The 23,433-nt window shown below is 33.0% G+C and overlaps 1 protein-coding gene across 9 annotated transcripts in view; it reads left to right on the forward strand.

Moving 5' to 3' along the window:
* Positions 1-1,258: 1,258 nt before the first annotated feature.
* Positions 1,259-23,433, forward strand: part of PCDH15 (protocadherin related 15) — a 1,323,555-nt gene continuing 1,301,380 nt past the window's right edge. For all 9 annotated transcript variants that reach the window (XM_037741275.1, XM_037741277.1, XM_037741276.1 and 6 more), the window contains exon 1: positions 1,259-1,328. The gene's annotated coding sequence lies outside the window, so the exon portion shown is untranslated. The remainder of the gene's footprint in view (positions 1,329-23,433) is intronic.

The following is a 23,433-nucleotide window of genomic DNA, read 5'->3' on the forward strand; positions in this document are numbered from 1 at the left end:
AAAGTGATATAAAAATTGACTTGTATGCATTTCTTAATTTTTTTTTATGTAGAGATTTCTATTTATCTATGAAAATAAACTATTTTCAAAATTTAATTTACGTACTCTAGATTTTTATAAATATGTATCTCCTTTTTCAGGATGTTACTTAATGTAGATCAGTTTAGAACCGTTGTAAACTAACATTTTTGTCTAACTTATTCAATAGATCACCAACAAACTTTGGTTGTAAGAAATAAATCATAGTTTTGTTTTTCATAAATCAAATGCATCTGTCAATTTTGTATTCTATATATTTAGGTGTTTGAAACAAAATATATGTATTTCCATCTATTTCTGTACATATTTCCTGATATGCACATGAGAGAAGTGAATAAGACATGTTCTCTAACTTTGACTTCAAATCACAATAGAAATGACACAAATAGTTAACATATGTAACATCTTTCATAATTTGGATGTTATGTCACATCATCATAAAATTAATTTATTTCTCCTTTTACAAAGCATAAATGCAAAGGTGGGAGAATCACTTGAGACCAGAAATTTGAGGCAAGCATGGGCAACATGGCAAAATCCTGCCTGTATAAAACATACAAAAATTACCTGAGTATGATGGCACATACCTGAGGTCCCAGCTACTTGGGAGGCTGAGGTAGGAGGATTGCTTGAGCCCAGCTGGCTGAGGCTGCCATAAGCTGTGATCGTGCCATTGTACTCCAGTCTGGGCAACAGGGCAAGACCCTGTCTCAAAAAATAAATAAATGAATGAATAAAAATAACAATTCTAACAAATCAAAAGTAACTTTCAGTCTATGTAATTGTCCATAGTTGTCTTGCATATGTGGACCATATCATAAAACAACATGTATTTAAAGTGTCATTTATAAAGGGGAATTTATGCAGTGCTTCCTTGTTAGGACTCTGGTAAAATGGCAGACGCTGGTCATACAAAATATGCAGGTGGAAGTGATTTTTCATTTCCTGAGTAAAGAATATAACCTGGAGAATAGATACATATTCTGAGGGTTAGTTAAGTTTTAAATTAGACTTGTTTTATACTTCCAAACTTATATTTAAGATCCTTGCAATCTTTTACTCACTTGCTTTTGAGAATTTGCAAGAATTTATTTTAAGCATAAGAAATATTAATGTAATCATAATCTGTAATAAAATGAGTTGTTTTGATGTTTTGCACTTGAGTAACGACTTTGCTTTTGATACGGTATTCATCAATAATTCTATTCTATAGGAGAATGGAAACATCAACCCCTAGAAACAGTTGAAGTTGTCAGACCTAGAGATTGACAGAGGAACACGGCACTAGGGTGAGTAAAGTTGTATCCTCCGTTAGAGTTTTATTCCTTCTCGTTTAAAGAATAACAGTAGATCACATCTATATTTCACAGTAAGTTCAAGAACTGTGTAAGGTGTTAAATTTCCAGGCATTGCTCAATGTCTTTAAGCAGATATATGTTATGTGGGATTCAAATAAACCAGAAGGAGAGAAAAGAGTTAATCAAATAGTCAATAAAAGTCTTTCTCCAGAGAAGTGAAATACCTGTTGTTTCTCTTTTAATACATTTAAAACAAGCAAACCTCTACCCAGTTTAGATTTATTATTCTTCATTGATTGTTTCTTTCTCTTGGAGGACATTCTGACAGTAAAGTAGTAGACACATTGCATCCATCATTGTGTTTCAAAGGGCCATCAGGTCGATGGCTCTTTTTGAACTTTGTTGTTTCAGAAAACCATAGCTGAGTATTATAGGCAGAAGTTTGACATTTTCAGGATGAAAATCAATTTTCTTTTATGTGTTTCTGAAGGAAGGCTTGTGTTTTAATTGCAGAAGAAATAGCTTTTATAACATTGGAATAACAAAATGGAAATTAAAATAAAATTTGAGTAACAATAGCTTCAATGAAAGTGAGGTGAATTGTATTTTAGTGGTATTATAATATTTTAAATCCATTGAAATGGAATCTGAAATACAAATTTATGGAAGAAGGTATAGAAATAGAGTAATGTCTACCAAATCAAGGTAGTAATGAATAAAATTTATAAATAAAAAACTCAGAACTGGAACATAATGTTTAAAGAAATCAAATATCCTTAAGGAAGAAATATATAACTGTAATTTATAATTTATGATATATATATATATATGTTGTGTGTATATAAATGCATGATTGCTTATCATACTTTCTTAATTTATCTCTTGCTCCTGTCTCCAGAAAAATGAAAATACCGTCTCTTTTGTCAATGTGTATATGAATAGCATTTATCATAAAGCTATGGCAAAGTAGGCATTTGATTGTATTTGCTGCTGAATATGTTAAAATACTAAAAATACAAATACTTTTATAATTTTATGTTTTTTAATGTATAAAATGCTGGTTTGTGGGGGGATTTAGTCGAGTTTTTTTAAAATAAAGATATGAAATATCTTTCTCTTCAGTAATAAGAAATTATATTTTAAATAATATGCCTATGTTTTAAAAGTGCAATAGGTACTTTTCTGTGTATGTAAGACATGTCTGTGTAAGTACATTTGAAAGGATTTGAGGCTAAGGCTAAGGCTTCATATTTTCAACCATAAATTTATTCCTCATATAAGCATATTTAAATTCCTATGTAACAATATATTTCAGATATAATTTTTCATGCAAAAAATCACATGAAATTGTTTTAAAATTATAATTTAATTTTTGAGTATACAAAATCATGAAAAGAATACCCGAAAAGAGAAAATGTTCAAGTCCCCAAGATCCTTGCTCTTTAGAGTTCAGGTGAGTTTATCATAAACTTTCTTTCAGGCCATTCAAATAAAAATGCAGCATAAACAGCTTATTATTTAATAATAATTAATAGTATACAGGTTCATATGTTTTCATATGCATAAATAGATAGATGATAGATAGATAGCAAGATAGATAATTATAGCCCAGTATCGAAATTTCCAATACACTCTTCACATGTGACAGTTCTCAATTCTCTACTCTTTTGTATAATAAATTCCTTTTAGAGTAAGTCTTCTACACGTAAACCTTTTCAATCCCCTTGTATGTTAAGAATGTGTACAAATGATGACTAATAAAGATAAGACCATTTTAATTCAATTTCATCAGAGGTATAAAATGGTAGTCATGAAAAACATAAGACATATTTAGTTTTTCCTTTTTGAGATTTTGTGGATTTCTATTTTTGTCCTGACATTAGTATAAAGAAAATCTGTTTCTCTTCTTGGACAATTAAAATACTGTTGTTATGTAATAAATCAACCAGCACACAAATTATGAAAATTATGATAAAAACTTTGGTAATTTTGCAGAATTCTCCTCAATATGCATTTCAATTACTTAACGTTTCTAAGATGTTCCTTTTTTCACTCTGATTGTATTACTTAAATATTTATCTTACAATGTTTTGTATATCTTATATATCTGTTTCAAATAATTATTACATTAAATATATTTAACAGATAAATTATTCAAAATAACATTTTACATGGATAGGTATTATTAATGATGTTCTCAATTGTATTAACAGATCAAGGAAACAAAATATTGACCAAAAAGAATAGTAAAAAAAAAAAATCAATAAATTTTATGTTGAATAGGTGAAACCCAGTTATACCACTGGCTGACAAAATATGAGATAAAGTTTCTTTAGCATCTGTATTTAAGTACTCCGACTTTACTTGTCAGATTTTTTTCTCATGTAAAAGCTTCAGTTGCGTAATACCAAACTGAGGAACTGAGACTCAAACTCTGGTCTGACTCCGCAGCCATAGTAGGCTCTACTGCCTCATGCTGCCTCTCCACTGACAACAGGAAGGCATTTGGTCTGGGTTATGTTACTGGAAAGGAGTCCCAGTCTAGACCCCAAGAAAGGGTTTTTGAACCTTGAAAGAATGTATTTATTGAGAAAGTAAAGGAGTAAAGAATTGCTACTCCCTAGGCAGAACAGTGGCATGGGCTGCTTAACTGAATATACTTACAGTTCTTTCTTGATCATGTGCTGAACAAGGGGTAGATTATTTGTGAGTGTTCCAGGAAAGGGGTGGGCAATTCCTGGAATGGAGGGTTCCTCCCTGCTGTTTTAGACCATATAGGGCAACTTCCAGATGTTGCTAGGGCATTTGTAAACTGTCATGGCTCTGGTGAGAGTGTCTTTTAGCATGTGAATGCATTATAATTAGTATATAATGAGTACTGAGGATGACCAGAGGTTACTTTCATCACCATCTTTATTTTGGCAGGTTTTGGCAGCTTCTTTAACTTAATCTGTTTTATCAGCAGGGTTTTTGTGACCTATATTTTGAGCTAACATCCTATTGCATGCTGTGATTAAGGATATCTAACCTCCTAGGTATGCAGCCCAGTAGGTCTCAGCCTTATTTTTCCCAGCCCCTCTTCAAGTTGGAGTCTCTTTGGTTCTAACGCCTCTGATAGAATCAATAACTTTCGTGATTTATAAATCTGAGGCTATGAATCTTTATATATTGAATATAACGTTGTGAGATAGTCCTAAATAGTCTCTTTGGAGTATACATTCATCAGCATAGTTACAATTCTTTATGTACCTATCTAACGGCCCAATGGGTTCATCTTGCCTTGATAGACCTGATTTATCAAGATAGGGGAATTGCAACAGACAGAGTTTAATACATGTAGAGTTGGCTAAATGAGAGACCTGCATCTCAGATTATTACTACTCAGATCAGCCTTCCCAGAATGTGGAGGCTAGGTTTTTTCAAGGACAGTTTGGCAGGCAGAGGGCTAGGAAAATTGCTCATTGGTTGACAGGGTGTGGAAAATGGTCCTCTTGGTCTGAGTCTGCTTTTGAGTTGGAGCATCAGAGTAGAGTAGTCGCTGGCCTCGGTGGAGTTATCTGGTTATCAGAAATGCAAAAGTCTTAAAAAGCAAATCTTAGGTTCTAAAATAGTAATGTTAATTTCAAAAATAATTAGGGAAGTAGCAGATCTTATAACTTCTGGAACAATGGTAATTATTTAACTAAGACTAAGTTGTGTAATGCTAAGCAGAGGGACTGATAGTCAAACCCTGGGTAGATTATTCCTGAGTGTTCCAGGAAAGGGATGGGCAATTCCTGGAATGGAGGGTTCCTCCCTGCTGTTTTAGACCATCTAGGGTAACTTCCCGATATTATTATGCTGCACCTCCATTGACAATAGGAAGACATCTGGTCTGGGGTTATGTTACCAGAAAGGGGTTCTGAGAAGGGCTATTTCTCCCAAAGTTAGCTTGGCCCATGTCCAGGAATGACTAAGGACAATTTAGAGGTTAAAGACAAGATGGCTTGGTTAGGTGAAATCTCTTTCAATGTCATAAATTTTTCCCTGTTACTGTTTTTACAAAGGCAGCTCCACTACTGTTTAGTTAAATGAATTTGATAGCTAAATAATTTGTGCACACTTCTAAAACTTCTGGAAAAAATACATTTTGATTTAGTATGTCTTTACATCAACTTATATTTATCCAAGTTAAAGAAGCATAGTTGTTTTAGAAGAGATATAAATAAGGCCAACCATAGTTTCTAAGGGAAAACACTGAAATTAAAGAAAACATTAATTTAAGAACTATAAGAAAATACAGAAAGTTAGTTCTACATCTAACAGAGTTTATAATCTGTGTAATCTATTCACATTAATACATCTAAAGTCTGGTATTCCTGCCTCCATTTAAATTAGATTAAATAATTTAAGTCCAACATCAAAGATTCTCCCTCACGCACATTTGCTGCTGTTTTGATGTTAATTATCCACATCATTCAGATAGTTACCACCTAACTTGTTTATAGTACAAGGTATGCTGTAACTTTTTTATCTCAAGGAAGCTTAAGTATTCATTTTATCATGAGCAAGAGCATTTTTCTTGTTTTTTTTTCAGACGGAGTTTCATTCTTGTTGCCCAGGCTGGAGTGCAATGGTGCAATTTCTGCTCACTGCAACTTCCGCCTCCCGGGTTCAAGCGATTCTCCTGCCTCGCCCTCCCAGGTAGCTGGGATTGCAGGTATGCATGAGCATGCCCAGCTAATTTTGCATTTTTAGTAGAGATGGGGTTTCTCCATGTTGGTCAGGCTGGTTTCAAGCTCCCGACCTCAGGTGATCCGCCCACCTCGGCATCCCAAAGTGTTTGGATTACAGGCGTGAGCCACTGCGTCCGGCCACAGTAGTTTTCTAAGTGGCTTGTGGTCCTAGAAAATCACTAGAATAATAAGCACATTCACAGGGTTAAATATTAACAGATGATGCAGTCATTTGAAGGGAAAACTGCAATTCATTTTAACAGTTTTTTTTTTTCTTGTACTTTTCTAAAGCAGCATTTGCCAAACACGATTCTCAGATCACTTGGCCTGAGAAGATATGGTCTGTAAAAAATTTTCTATGGTGAAAATAATTTTGGTAGCTCAGGAAAATGACATGAAAATTTGTAATAGAAATTAAAGGCTTAGAGAAATACTGCCATCAAGAAAAAAGTTAAATATTTGTTTTTCTAACATTGTTTTTTAAGCTTCCTAATAACAGTTTGCAAAGTTTTTCTATATAGGGCCAGAGAGCAAATAGTTTGAGCTTTGTAGGCTGTATGGGTCTTTCTGGCATGTACTCAACTCTTCCTTTATAGTGCAAAAGCAGACTTATGTATTACAAAAGAAAATATGCGGCTGTGTTCCAATACAACTTTATCAGGTTAGTCCACTGGGCTGGATTTGGCCTGTGTGCCGGAGTTTGCCAACCCCTACCAATATTATACAGAGGTAGTTTTAAAGATGACTGCTGGCTGGGCACAGTGAGTCATGCCAGCACTTTGAGAAGCCAAGGCGGGTGAGTCCCATAGTTAAGAGCTCAAGACCAGCCTGGCCAAGATGGTGAAACCCCTTGTCTACTAAAAATACAAAAATTAGTTGGGCATGGTGGTGGGTGCCTGTAATCCCAGCTATTCGGGAAGCTAAGGTAGGATAATTCTTTGAACCCTGGGAGGTGGAGTTTGCAATAAGCCAAGATGGTGCCACTGCACTCCAGCCTGTGTGACAGAGTGAGATTCCATCTCCAAAAAAAAAAAAAAAGTCTGTTTTGAAAATCTCTATTTCAGAAAAAACATGCTTTTTTATACGTGAAGAACAAACTCCCTAAAAGTTGTATCCATAAGATAGCCCTTCCTCTTTGCTTACTCTCATTCTTGAAAAGTTTGTATCAGTAGAGGAGTTCTCAGAGAAGGAAACCACTTTTTGCAGAGAAATAAACTCTTTGAACCTTAGTACCCCTTGCTATCCCACCGTTACCACGTTTGTGCTGTATACTATCTGGCTAACGAAAATGAATTGCATACTTTTCCTGCCCTCAAGGAGCTAGCTTTATTGTCTACTGGGAGTGATGGTGATAATTTTGCAAATGACAAGGACTATGACTACTGTACATAATAATATAATAAAATGTGTGATATTAATGCCACATGAGCAGTAACCATTTCCCCAAATAAAAGGAAATACACAATTTTGGTTACAGGTACTAGGCAAGGCTTTAAATAAGAGATAATGCTGCAGATGAGCTTGAAAAGAGTATTTGTTAATATCAAAAGGCAGTAGGGCAGAGAAGAAAATTATGAGAAAGTATTGCTTCTAAATGGAAGAACATAAATAAGGAAAAGGAGGTGGCAATGGTAGTGAACGGTCACTTAGCAGGAGCATATAGTGTTAGTCTGAAAAGTCAGTCTGCATCAACAAGATGCTTATAAGATACCATACACCTGATCCAACAGAATTGCAAAGTCCCTGAGGAATGTTAGCATGGTTGGCATCCCTTTTATTCTTTGATTAAGGTGTGCCCATTTGCCTTTAAGTAAGAATGGTGCATGTTTATAATGCCTGATGATGCTGTTAATATTGTCTGTTCTAAGTAGTGACATAGCACATGTTTTAAGTAGTTTTGAGAGTTTTAGGGACCAAAATACGCATTATTTGGATATATCAGATTTGAGTGAATATAAATAACAACAAATAACAGTAAAACCTACAACACCTCCCTTCCCTCTGCCTCCTCCTCCCACCAAGACAAATCTAGAGGTTGGCTGTTGCTGATATGTTTTCAGTTACGCAAACCTGTCAGGGCAACCTCCCTGATTGCTTTCAACTTTCTTTTAGGTGAAGAGATTACTCCTGCCTCTCTAGTCATTGTGTCCAAATTTAAAGCAAGAAAAAGATAAAATCTGCACCAAAGCTTTCTTCTTTATTGTGAGGAAGCCAAACTTTCTCAGAAGCACAAATTTTTACATTGGTATTTTATGACCGAGAACTGGATCACAGGGCCACTTCTTGCTGCAAGCTAAACGGAGAACACAATTCTTTAGCTTTGTTCTCTTTCATGTGGGAATTGAAAGGGTAGAAGAGGATTTGGAGTAGCTTTAAAGATGCCTACAGGTGTCCAAATAAATGTTTAAGTATTTTATGAGAAAGTTCAGAAGCACATAAGATGGTTTTAGGCAAACTACAGCATATATTTATTTTTCATCTTAATAAATGTAACGATAAATTTATTGAGGAAAGAACTGTCTTTTGAAAGAAGGTAAAAACGTATATATACACATATGTGTGTAATATAATATCTTTATATATATCTCTAAGATACATTCATATCTATCTTTATACATATACATATATATCTTTACTATTTCTTTAAAATATATATTATATATTATACCTATATATGATATAGATACATCTTATATCTTAAGAAATATATATGTCTTTATATATATATCTTTGAGAGAGAGAGAGAGAGAGAGAGATATGTTTTTTTTGTTTACCCTTTTTCAAAAGACAGGTTTTCTTTCCTCTCAATAAATTGATCAGGTTATATTTATTTTGTCACATCCTAGTCTAATACATCTAGTTGTGTATATACATACATATATAAAATAGAGATTTTTACATAGTATACATAAGGATATAGATATATATCTTTATAACATATATATAATATGTGTGTGTAATATATATGCAGTAATCTTAACCACCTAAAAGAAAGTTGAAGAAACATATATATGTACACACACACACACACACACACACACACACACACACCTGGATTTATTAGACTAGGTTGTGACACAATATTCAGTAGCTTTTCAGTTTGAAACTATATTAGCACCTTTTTAGATTTAATTTTATTTATGAATGGTGCATTATGATATGGAGGAGTTGTAAAACTTCTAAGGACTTTGCAGTCAGAAGATCTGAAATATAATCCCAGGTCCACCATTCATTAGCTATTTGTCTATACTAAAGTCACTTAGCCACTAAGGACGTCAGCCTCCCTTTCATCATTTTTAAAATGAGGATCGTAATAACTGCCTTTCACACTGTGTAGGTTTGTTGCAAGGCCCAAATGAGGTGATATTTTTAAATTGCTTCATCAACAGCAAAACACTCCAGCACTTCTCTATCTTGATCTCTGTTTTTTCTCTTTTCTTCCTGCCTCTCTCCCGCTCTTTCTGACACACACACACACACACCCTCTCCAACACACACACACCTTTCCACATAAAGTTTCCTGCTCAATCCCTTGAGATTATAAATGCCATCACAGAAATAGATCAAGTGTCTCTGACAGTGTCTGGCTTCTGTTACTCAGTTTTTTTGTTTTTTTGTTTTTTTTTTTTTTAATTTAGAACAAATTGGATCATGCTATTAGGTACAGCTTCTTTAATGATTACATCTATTTGTCACTTCAAAAGCTTTTATCTTTGACCCCAGACCCTCTGAAAGCCTGTCACATATAATCAGCTGTTTTTCAGTTTGTCTGAACATTGATGTTCATATATCACAACTAGAGAAACTGGTAATGGAGACACTTCTGTCTTGAAATATAATCAATGGCTGAAATAACTTTTGGGTCACTAAGAATGAATATTTTCTCTCACAAGGTAACACAGGAGTTGGAAATCTTTAAAATGTGGAATGTCAATGATATTCATTCCCATCACCCCCCACCTACCACTTTATTTCTGTCTCACATCTGTTTACGTCTACCACATTAGTAGAATCCCAAAGCACTAGTATCTATATACCAGGTCAGAAGTCCAAACTGAGCACTCATCACCTCTGGCTGTATACAACATTTTTATAAAATTATAATTATTAAATTTCCATTCTAGAAGAGAAGAAATACAGTCTTTGTGCATATAAATATGTGTGTGTGTGTGTGTGTGTGTAAAGCATACATCTCTTCTAGAATGGCAGCTTAATGATTATAATAGATATATATTATTATATATATATCTATTTGTGTATCAAAATCACACACGCATTTGTGTTATTTTGAATCTAAATTGTTTCAGAGACATAGGGCATAATAAATTTACCACAAATTTGCACAATATTTATGTATTTATAGTAACATGTTTTTATTGATTATATATATATGTGTGTGTGTGTATATATATATATAAATATATATATATATATAGAATAACTGCCTTCACATATGTGTTAAGATGGTTTTTTGTGAAAGTAATAAAGTAACTAAAATTGTCACATACAATAAAGGATGTTCATTGGCTTATGGATCTGAAAGTCTTGAATTCCTCTCAGGCTTCAGGCAAGGACTGACCCAAGAGCTTAGTGATATTACTATCTGTCAACTTTTACTTCTTTGGTCATGGCTTCATTTTAAAACAGTCTTCCCTCATGACTCACTCTATCCTCTTCCACTTTCAAATTCGTATGCATAACCCTTTCAGCAGTCACCAGCCCCTCTCTGTTTAGCCCACCATTGTAACATACCCACTTCTGAACCAATCATTGTGTGTAGTGCTTATTGACTTAGCTTAGGTTACAATCTCTCTCTCTTGAATAAGGTCATTATCATCTTATCCATAATCACAGTGATCTCTAGAGATGGCAGCTACTGTAAACAGAGAAATGTACCGAGTGAGAATAAGTAAAATCTATTTTACTTCTATAATAAAAGTCAATTTTACATGTGCTCATAGGTATATTTATTGTCTGCATTCTAACTCCTGACGCAAAGAATAAAGACACATTCTCCCATGAATGAATAAATTTGTTCTCATGCACTGTTAGGTTACATCACATGAAACTCCACGTGGAGGGGTCAGTTGGTCAAAAATCAGCAATTTCATCTGTTCATCCTAAAGGAAGGTAGCCTGAGGGAAAACTGACCATAACTACTTTGGCTATACCAAAGACCAGAACCATCAGGATATGCAATATCCTCCATTATTTTCTTAATTTTTCAAAAAGATAGAAATTTCCTAAATTTAAATGTCCCTTGAATGCTTCATTGGAATGTTTTAGCCTCAAGCCTCACATGAAATATCATGATCCACACGTATATTTTGCAGATATAAATTCTTTGTGCAATGGATTAGAGTGTAGGTCCTTTGTATATAAGAAGTAGATGGATAAATAAAATTTCCGCCAATGGGAATATTATTTCTTTATAAAAGAAAAAAATAAAATTCTTTTATTTCTGGGAAAACATTGCTCTCTTCATGGGCTTCCTGTGATCGTGCGTTTTTGCTATTCATGTGCAGGTCTTCTTTGAACCCCTCTAGGATGATTCAGCCCCAGCTCTGGCTCTGTTGATTGCTGAATCATGTGAATGGAGCCTTAGTGAAAAATATCTCTATTGAAGTGCCTTGTCAGAAATCAATAATAGCTGATCTTTATGGCAAAGTGTATATCAAAAGCTGGTTTTACAAAACGTTATGGAAGGATCATTGCTTCTTTATTTTGCATAGACATACTATGTGCACTGAATTGTCAGCTCACTCATCAGGAACTTGGTGAGTACTTCTGCCGTCCTTGGGATAGTTTCATGTAGACAAACTCTTTAAGGAAAAGGCCCCAATAATGATGTTTCTGTTTCTATCAAAGGAAGGGTATTCAAAGGATTTATTAAGAACACAACTTTTAAAGACTTTGTCAAGAAATACTTATCTTTGCCCCAAATGAAGCCTAAAGTACTTCTTTTTTCTGATCAATGATTTTTTTATTAATTATATATAACCGTTTATTATTGCTTTTTTTTCTTTTCTTTTCTTTTTTTTTTTTATATTGGTTGCCAGAAAATTCAGAGCCAAATCTGTGGTTACTGTCTTAGAATAGTGTGCACGAACCTGGGACTGCAGTGTTTGTTAAATTTCACCCATTCTTCTCTTCAATTTTCTAAATTTTTATCAAAATAACACTTTTCTTAATAACTAAAAAGAGTAAACAGAGAACACATAAAAAATTATATCTGAAACAAAAAAATACATTAAAAGTAAACAGAGAAAACTATAATTCTAATCCACTGAAGTAGCTGCAGTTAACATTTAGACATATATTCTGTAATGACTCACTTACTTATCATTTTATTTATCATTTATCATGTTGGACCATTTCATTGTTTGGCTCCTAAAATCCATTTTGGAATAATCTGGTATCTATACTGTTTTATCTAACCACATCTATAGGTTGACATACCATCTCTTCCCTTTGTACTAGTAGGAGCAGCCTTGACCCCTTGTGATGGTTGTAAGCAATGAAAATAGTTTAACAGTAGGCTGTTAATGTCACAGCAATCTCAATTAAACTCTTAAGTATGTCAAGGGGGTGAATTACTTCATCTTGCAATCTAAGAACCACTCCTTCAGTGAAACTAATCAGTGGAGGAGGAAAAGCAACTATCACTGAAAGCCACACTATTTATTTACATTGATGGAAAGCAAATTGATTAGAGGAAGAAGGCAGTAGTAATATCCTAGAAGTTCTTAAAAGTGCATACTTGATTTATATATTTATATGGGATGAAAATTTCGTCTCTGTGTCCTTTAATGACTCCACCCAATTATCCACTAAGTGTATTCCTCAGAGTGTACAGCACTATCTGAGGGAATCCCTGAATGCTGCCTGCTTCTTAACATGGGATGCAGCATAGTAATCCTGACCTCTTTGTAACTGCTTCACCCCTCACTAAGTGATAACTTTAAAGTTAGTGGCTTTAGCTTGAACCAAGGACTAAGCATAGTAAGCTTCTGTAATCTGAATTTTACAAGAAATTAAGTCTATTTTTGTAGGGTGATCCTATTTATATTTGTTTCTAATTATCTGTAGAGTACCAATAGTCTCCTTGTGTGTTTTACTCTTGATTTGCCTCAGTGTTCTCTATTCATATACATATAAACACATTTTATCCCTAATACAAATGAACAGACTTTTGCAAATTCATTTTTAAAAGCTTAAGCATTTGAATTAATATTACACTTGTTTTCGTTATATAAAATATATAAGATGCTAATATCATAAAAGATGAATTCTTGTTTTCTTTCTACTTAAGTGGTATAAAAATTGATTTCACTTCAACACGGTATCTCTCTGTCTCTCAAATTCTCTGAACATATGTACAAATAACGTACTTCAATGTTCAGCCAGAAATTAGGCTGTATAATAGGACAATTATATAGGAACAACCCATTTAATGAACTTGTACATGGTAATTTCCTACTCTGTGTATGCAAATTTAGGTATAGATTTAGTAATTTTCAGAACGCAGTAGTTTTTAATGACAAAGCCAATTTGTAAACGTTTAAATGTGTTTCCATCCTCATCAGAATTTGACAACTCTGGCTCACAATCGTTTGTTGACTTGTTTAAGCAGAACTTCTCTTTTCTTCTATATAGTGCTTACTGCCTAAGGCAACATCTAGGCTCTAAAGCAACAAGGCCAAAGCTCAAACCTAGACATGTTGTTCTTGAACCTCAAGCACCAATGCTGCTGATGCCCATGTTCTTCTCACTACGTAAAACTGGTTTGTGGAAGATAAATGAAAAAGGAGTAGTATTTGATGTCATTAAGCCTATTAAGGTAGTTTAGCACAGGGCAACTAGTATGAGGGTCTTGGCCTTAACGTTTATGAGCTGTATGACTTCTAGCTTCTGCTATACTCTCCAATTTATCTACTGTCATTTTCTCTTTTCATTGTTATAAATTGTACACCCATTAAAAAGGTGAAAAATTGCATTCTGCTTCACCCAATAATGATTACAAAATTTCAAACATTATGGCCGAAACACTTGGGAGAGGCATCCTGTCTTCCAGATGGATGCAGCCCATGTCAAGGTGAGCAGTTTGCTGAAGGGAACAACAAGCTGGATTTTACCTCCCACTTGGGTAATCTTGGGGGCCACTGAAGCAGAACACAGCCTGGGTGGCACAGGAATGGCTCTTTGTTTAGATCTTCATTCTACTCCGTTTATCCAGACTAGTTTTGTTTTCACTGATAGACATTTCACTTATTAAAGCTATAGTGTAACTTGATAAAGTAGATCAGTTCAGTGGTAAAACTTGAAGATAATTATACCTTTCAAAGTAAAGTATTAAAATAGTGATAATTTGTTACTTTGGATTTAACCATATTTTGTATTTTTAAAAAATTACTTGTATTTTAATTATTAGATATGCTTTTCTATACACAAAGTTAACTGTTCCTTCATTCAAAAAAAAAAAAAAAAAACTCATGGTGGTGAGAGGGAGAGTGAATATCTCTAACCTTAACCAAGTTATGTAATTCATATAATTACTACCTGTGTATTTATGGGTCCATTCACATAAACATCACAACAGAGCTATGCTTTTTTATTTATGATATGATATAGTCCTTGAATTTAAGTTAAAATATTACAATTATTTTTCTATTCAACTGTGAACTGTTTTCTTAGGGCAAATGTAAATTTCTCTTTAAATATCGAATTAAGATATCTAACTCTTCCTATTTTCTTTAACCTGTCTTCTTCATTACATTTCAAGTTCTCATCATCTCTCCTTAGACTCATGTCCAATAGTCTCCAGAAGATGTTTCCAGCTTTCAGATCATCCTACACATAAGACCTGTGTCATCTAGCAGGAAAGACTGACTTCGGTGTTAATCTTACTCATTTCAAACTTCGCCTCTAACATTTATCAGCTGTATGACCTCTATCTTGTGCTATGTTCTCCAATATATCTGCCATCACTTTCTCTTTTCATTGTTATAAAATATACACTGATTAACATGAATTGAGTAATGACAGGTCTACAGTCACTTATTCACATTTTCAAAATTAGAAAAATAAAACCTAAACACAGTTTTTTTTTTTTTTTTTTTTTTGGTATTTTGCCACATGGCAAAACCTGTAGTGACCTATTATGTGACTCATTTTGAATGCATTTACTTACTTGAGGTAAATATTCATGTTTCACTCTAGAAATACTATGTTTGATTATGAGATACAATTTCAGACAACATCTGAATGAGATGTTATATGATATTCAGTATATGAGATTTATTACTTTTTAAAAAATATCTGAATTTTGGTACCCATCTGTAATCAAGGATTTTGGAAAAGGGATCTGTATTTAAAATTGTAAGAAAACGTAATATGGCCAAGCCTCTGTGTACTTGTCTTACTGAAATGACTCTATTACCATCCCAATGCCATCTCCCCTTGTCTCTTTCATCCACACAACAAAGTCTCAGATAGGACTCACAATTCAACTGAGTAATTACTTCTTCCCTGATTTACCTCTCTCTTTGTTGGTACAAAACCACATCCTTTTTATATCGTATCTTTATCCTTATTACCTGGTATTGGTCTCGTCTATTTACGTGAGTCATTTTTACTAAATCCTAAAATCTTTGAGAATTGGAATCATGGCTTTTCATCTTTATATCATCAGTTCTTAAAATTATTTTAATAATAAACAGAAACATAAATGTCAGTTATATTTTAATAAAAAAATGACATTCTAGAAATGTTAGTCTGCAAGAATCTGTTTGATCTTTTCTCCAAATTGTTTAACCACAGTGTCATTTGATAGAGTAGGCTCTGTGATTCACTATTAAATTTTTACCTCTGATTATTCCAGAATAAATTTAAAACAGTGAAGTATCATCTTCTTGAAGGTCTGACCATATATTTTGCCTATTAAGTTGTTACATAACCCACAAAACTGGAAAATTGTTAACTTACTATTATCCACATTCTTGTGTATATTTAGATTACTAATATTTATTAGTCAAGATAATTATCTGGATGGCAAGAAGCTAAATTTTTAATACTTTCATATATAAAGTCATTTAATAGAATACTTAGCTCATATTTTTCCACTTCCTTATTTTAATTTTGAGGATGCTTATGTGCTCAAAGTTTTTGAAGATAAAATTAGTTAATTCCATTTTTCCATGACTTGAAAATATTTATACTCTTACCAAGTACTTAAATGTAAATTTTCAGTAGACTCAAAATATATCTATTTTGGATTTCAGAAATGAAAGAAATTACTCTCTACCAGATAAGAGAATTGAGAAGGGAATATATCTGGCAAATTTGTTGCTTTATTGAAATTTTTGCCCTTAAAGAATATATGGTAGGCACAGTGGAATCTGTATCATTGCTGAGTAGGCAGATACTTGGCTTTACTCAAAAGTATTATCGTACTGTGATGTTCAATTTATCTACTTCAGAAGGATGAAGAGATAAATTGGCTGCAAATGTAAAACTGGAATTCCAAAGTGTCTCAGTTACTATTCAGCCATGTGTTGCATTTGATGTTCTTATTTTAATACTGAACAGTTTCAAAATATAACTGAGAGCTCTTGGCTTTCCATTCCTGCTGTGTAAAGCATTAACAATATTATATTAACTGCTTCTATTTTCTTTCTGAGCAGCTACTTGTAAAACTTGAGTTCCAATGATAAGTAACATTTTAAAAAGATATTTTAATTGTAATTTCTACATCTCTACCAACAAGGAGTGCTGCATTGAAGAGAAATATGAAATTTTCATTTTTATGTTTTAAACTAGTTTCTCAATGTCATATGGTTATATAAGTTGCTGGTAAGCAGACTGTATAATTTTATACCTTCCAGTTGTGAAATCATATCAAATTTATACTTTTAGTACATGCAAATCATCTAATCATTCACCTGTGGCATATATTTTTATATAAATAGGCTTTATAAAATAAGTAATATTTTGGAAGAGGGGAGAACTCCTATTTCTCTATTTTGGACTTTAAATAACCAAGTTTTCAACTACTCTTTATTTTGACTTCGCTGTTGCCAAAAAGCAAACAACTTAAAAATTGGAAGGCTAGTGGTATTACATAGCTCTCAGAAATTTTGTTTTTGCAGGCTATTTATCTTGCATATAGCTTTTCAGTAACTGAGACTGTTTTCTCATTAAAACATGTTTTGATTTTCCTAAACCTCCTTGGATTGACAGCTATCAAACTGAATTGGCATATTTTCAGGTTGGCAGATTGGCTGTTGCCTCTCTAGAGTATCCATTTAGTGCATTTTCTCTCTGTCTCTCTCTCTCTCCGTCTCTGTCTCTCTCGTTCTCTCTGTCTACCTTCCGCACCAAGTTGGACTAGCTTTTCCAGCATGTGTTTTGGGTGAGAATGCTCCCAATGTCATGTGTGGGCCCTCAGTGTTTAATTAATAATTGTAGTCCAATACGTACATACCATTCTCTTGAGCATAATTTAAGAAAGAGAACATTAAGAACATGATGTATTTCCAAATGGTCATGGTCAATTGGTCTCAATTCTGGAGCTTTTGAAGCTGTAATAGAACCTAAAAGTAGCTCAAAAAAGGTTGAAATCTTCTTGGGAGTTTAGGAGTTTTAAGACCAAAGAAGCATATCTGAGAAAGGAAGAGAAAAAGACACCTCTCCTTGGTGAATACTTTGAAACTACTGAAGAAATCAATATTAGATGTTAAACTTCTATGGGAACTTTCAGTTACAGTATATGAAGCCATAGAGACAGTGAAATATTTGACTCTCTAGAGTATCCATTTAGTGCATTATCCATTTGACTGTCCTAACTTATTTTAATCATTTACTTCTGTCACTGTCAACATGCTTTTCTGTTACAGAGAGAAATAAGTTTTCCTCTGTGTAATGACAAGTCAGCGTTTTTGTTAAATATTCATTAAATGATTTTACATTATAGTTGTATTATTTCTTCTAATTTTCAAATTGATATTACATGTATAAGTATATATCTTTTAAAAGATTATACCTTTTTTGGTAATATTTATAATATTACCAAAATGTTAAGGCTTTCATTGAATAAAGAAAATGTATGTTTTTTGTAAAAGTTATTAAATAAGTGCTAGAATATTTTTAAATATTTGAATATTTCTTAACATTTATTTTTGATTAATTTAGAAGCATTTATTGAAAGACTGCTCTATTTCTAATACTTTGAAAATAATCATGTTTTTGTCATTTAAGTTTTTATAAACTAGCTGGACATATTGAAATATGTTTAAACAATATTTATTATTTTTTAACCACCACATTTTATGTTTGTATCTATCATTTCTAGTCTATGCAATTTAAGATCAAAAGCTAACTATCCCTGCATTTTCACATAAGATAACAAGGATTATATTAAGTTGAATATAACAGAAAAGTTCTCCTAAGTTATATTCCTATTTAGTGTCTAAGATGTAATCTGTATTTGTCTTAAAATTCTGTCATTAACTACACTTGAGTTTCAATTTCAGGAAATCTTGCTGAGAACTCATTGTATATATTATATATCTATACATATTATATATATAATTTTATTGAAATAGCCTGCTGTATAAAATTATCTCATTTTTTAACGTGAGATTTGACTTTTGAAGATTTGTTTAAAGGTAAAAGAGTAAAATCTTAACATACATTATCAGTGCTGTGTCCTTCAAACAATTTAATGATGTAGATTTTCCAATAAAATGCGGAAACACATTTTTCATAGTGAAACTTTATATGCTACTAAACTTAAGTGCTGTAATTTATGTTTAATTGTAGATCTGAAAGGTTAAATTTTAATACTAATCTTAACCAGCTACAATGAAATCATGGGGTGGATCTTGCAAAGAAGGTCAACCATTACCTGAGTTATAAATTGAAATAGTCTCTATTAACTTAAATGAGTTAATATGATGATATATTTCTCTTGAGGAATAGATGAATCCCATAGGTCCTAATCCACAATGTCAGAAAAATATTACGAGTTTTTCAATGTGCTTTAATCTTTACTTGACTTATATAACCCACTTTTATGGTTACTTTGTGACTTATATTTTCTGGGTTCATAAATGTTCTTATTACATTTTGATGAAATCTCAATCTGTTCGTAAATATTAACACCTCACCTCAAAGTGTTTTGTCATTCTTTTCCTAACATGTAGTAAGAAACTTTGTTTTGGAGAATGTTGAGGTTCAAGACACAGGGAGGTTAAGTGGTATTTTCAGTAGTATTTGAGAGTAGAGATAGCAAAACCTGTCATTATCTGTAAGATACAGCATTTTATCTGTTAAAATATTTTCTTTAGTTTTAAGCATATAAGCATATTTATATGACATGACTCTATGGAGCAAAAAACAGTACAGGTAGAGTTGGGGAAGAAATATTTTTTCCCCCTTTTGGGAAACTATGTTTTAGAAAGCAGTAATTACTACCGAGTAACCAAGGAAGAAGCAAATGAAATATGAAAAATCTAATCCTCAAAGTTGAAGGGTATCCAGTGGAGGTGGGAGGTTAAACAGAAGGAAAGATAGGAGGGGGAGGAAAAAAAGGAAGAAGAGAGGGAGGAAGAATGTAAGAGAAAAAAGGAAGGATGGGTAGAAAAATAGGTTTAGAAAGGAGGGAAAGAGAGACAGGAGGAGGAAAGAAATAAGAAAGGGCGATATGAATTTATTTGAGCCTATCTACCCTGAAGTCTAGAAACTGAACACTTTACATTTTCTAGTTACATGCAAACTATTTTAATTCCCAAAATGAACTTTAAAACAATTTTGAGATGAGGTACTGTTTAAAATTATGGAAAATAAGATGCAATATCATACATTCGATGAATTTTATGTTACTATTATCTATTTTTCTGCGCTATACAATAATATACTACATATGTGTGGAACTTTTTTTGGATTTTTTTCTTTTTTCTTTTTATGTTTAATATTATTATACTTTAAGTTCTGGGGTACATGTGCAGAATGTGCAGGTTTGTTACATAGGTATACACGTGCCATGGTGGTTTGCTACATCTATCACCCCATCATCTACATTGGGTATTTCTCCTAATGCTATCCCTCTCCTAGACCCCCACCCCCAATAGGCCCCCATGTGTGATGTTCCCCTCCCTGTGTCCATGTGTTCTTATTGTTTAACACCCACTTATGAGTGAGAACATGTGGTGTTTGGTTTTCTGCCCTGTGTCAGTTTGCTGAGAATGATGATTTCCAGATTCATCCATGTCCCTGCAAAGGATGTGAACTCATCCTTTTTTTAATGGCTGCAGAGTATGCTGTGGTGTATATATGCCATATTTTCTTTATCCAGTCTATCACTGATGGGTATTTGGGTTGGCTCAAAGCCTTTGCGATTGTGTAACAGTGCCACAACAAACATATTTGTGCATGTGTCTTTATAGTATAACAATTTATAATCCTTTGGGTATATACCCAGTAATGGGATCGCTGGGTCAAATGGAATTTCTATTTTTAGATTCTTGAGGAATCGGCACACTGTCTTCCACAATGGTTTTACTAATTTACACTCCCACCGACACTGTAAAAGTGTTCCCATTTCTTCACATCCTTTCCAGCATCTGAGAAGATTTTTTTTTTACAATAGCTATGAAAATTCTTTTTACTTCTTTTGATTTTTTTTAACAATTTTATAAGCCATCTGATTATTTATGCTTAACTGATAGCAAATTCAGAAAGTACAATTTGCCACTGGTGATTTTAAGTGTAGGCACACCAGCCATATAATACCTTCTATTTATATTGTTAAATATGTCTTCTTCTGTTATTCATTATATTTTCATCTAAATTTAAAATGGTAATTTATTTTCTAATAACAATTGCTAATAAATAAGTTGTTCAATTGAAAACTCATTTTAAAGCAATTTAAAATAAAGAAATTTTAAAGTAATAGATTCTTTTTAAATAGATGATTTCTTTGTTTTGCATTTTAGTTCTTCCACCCTCCCCCCCCCACACAAAGAGTGACTTGAAGTTCCTTTTAACATTCAACTCATATAATTCTGTAATTATAATAAGTAAGTAAAAGTACATATGCACACTTACTCTTGGGATAATTGCTTATTTGTAGTTTTTGAGTCAATAATAAAGTGCTTAGAATATTTATACATCTTATAAACACAATGTAAATTTTAATAACAGTTGTGATACTTTCACTTAATATAAAACATATAGAGATTGCAGTAAACTTAACTGCATTATGTAATCTTTTGGTGCTTATACAACTTGCAAGCTGTTCCATGTATAACTTAATAGAAGACTTGTTTTATTAATGTCTCATTATGGTTTCTCATGTGTTACAGAACACTATAGCAGAAACCTGAGTATAGGGGCTAACTCAGGGAATTTTTTTTCCCTAGTAACAAGACACCTAAACGTAGGCTGCTATTGAGAATCCAGAGTCCATCTTCCTTTTGCCTCTACCATTGTTAATGTGTCATTTTCTTCTTCAGACTCACAAGATAGTTTTATATGTGATACTACAAAGTATCATATATGAATCCTGGTTAAGAAGAAAGGAAATTAAAGGTAAAATCTTACTGCCAGCTGACCCCATATATTTTAGTCAAGTACAGGAGTTTTCACAGGGACCTCTGCTTAGAACTCATTGCCTGTTTATGAGTAATCTGACTCAACTAGTTGCAAGTATGTCTAGATTGTGGGGATGTTAACCATGAGGATTGCTGCCATGAACCAAACCAGGTTATGTTATGAAGGACAAAAGATATAGTGGATGGTAGTGATTATCACAGAGAGCCAAAAAAGAAGTGGACTTTTCCATAAAATCGACTGTTTCAGCTGATTATACAGAAAATAGCTGAATTAGAAATTTTATTGCTAAGTGAAATTGAAAAGATATTCCTCTTTATGGTTGTATGGTTTGTAGCTACTCTGTATTTCTATTTTACCTTTGGTCAGTTTGTTTACTTTATATCTGTTAATTTTGCAGCCTGGTGATAGGATGACTTACAGTCAATAATTTGTAAGAGCAAGTACTTAACTGGATTATTTTTAAAAGCAGTGATTTATCATAAATCTCAGGGATCTACCTCAATGATAAATGTTACAGAGTAGGAAAATAATATTTTTTGTTCTTCTTTTGGAAATTGTCGATAACTTACCTGGGATGTCATCATTTTTCTGGAATACATTTAAGCAGAATGGTATGACTAATGATATAAACACCTCCCAGAAAACAAAGGATAACATCTACTTCCAAAACACACAACAGATTGATTTTCTCTCAGCAAAGATATACATTTCTCTTTATTAATAAAATAGATAAAGTTGATATCTCCAACAATTATGGGTCTACATAAGTTCTATCACAATCAAAGAATATTCTTTAAGGACTAATATGCAAGTTCATAATGTTCATGCTCTTCTCCAATATTTCTTGAATACCAGGGGAGAAACACAAAATCACATACAATATTTTTTATTTCATTTTTTCTCCTACTCATCATAAACCAACACTCTTTAATTCAAATTTCCTAAATAAAATTCTTTCTGATCTATAGCCTGCTTATCTCAGGAATATCTTTTCTCCCTTTCCTCCAGAGCTTCCCTCTCTGCAAGCTTAAATATCCGGCAAAACCTGGTCCTCCTCTGAGCAATTAATGGCAGATGGTGTATGGGAAACTGGGAATTAGAGGGAAAAAATAAATTGTGCAAATATAAATATGTTTCAAGTATCCATGAGAGGAAATAGCTGGGAAGAAACATGTGTTGAAATGTATTACTCTGTTATAACTGTCCAAGGTAAGTTTTTTTTCAGACTTCTACAAAAATATGCCTACTATGTATATTTGCCATGTTAATAGAGAATTTATGTAATTATAATCCAAATGCATTTCTTTTTTTCTTTTTTTTTCTCTTCTTAAGAATAGCTGCAATATTTCACACTTGCCTCTGGATATATTCCTTGGAAAAAATATGCACATTCTATTCGGCACTTTTTAAAAATAAAATGTGGAGCACTGTAATAATGTACAAATTAAAAATCATTTAAACAGTGCATTTACCATTCATCGTGGCAAATAAAAAGAAATGTGTGCAAGTAGCTACTTATATGACGCTGTTTGTTTAAAATTGAAGCTTGTGACAATAACAAACCTCCACAGATTTGGATCATACCATATTTAGAGTAAAGTCTGTAAAAAACAGTTGACTCTATCAGTTGTTCTTGTGGTCAGTATTACACAATCATCACCCTAAAGCCTGCTCTGGGTCTAGCCTTGTTTTTACAAGTAGACCGACTCAAGGAGAAGAGCCATGTCTGCATCAATTCTGTTTTCCTAAGTCCGTTTCTTCTATTAGGT

The sequence above is a fragment of the Cebus imitator genome, unplaced genomic scaffold (genome assembly GCF_001604975.1).
Source record: "Cebus imitator isolate Cc_AM_T3 unplaced genomic scaffold, Cebus_imitator-1.0 Scaffold97, whole genome shotgun sequence".
NCBI classification, from domain to species: Eukaryota; Metazoa; Chordata; class Mammalia; order Primates; family Cebidae; genus Cebus; species Cebus imitator.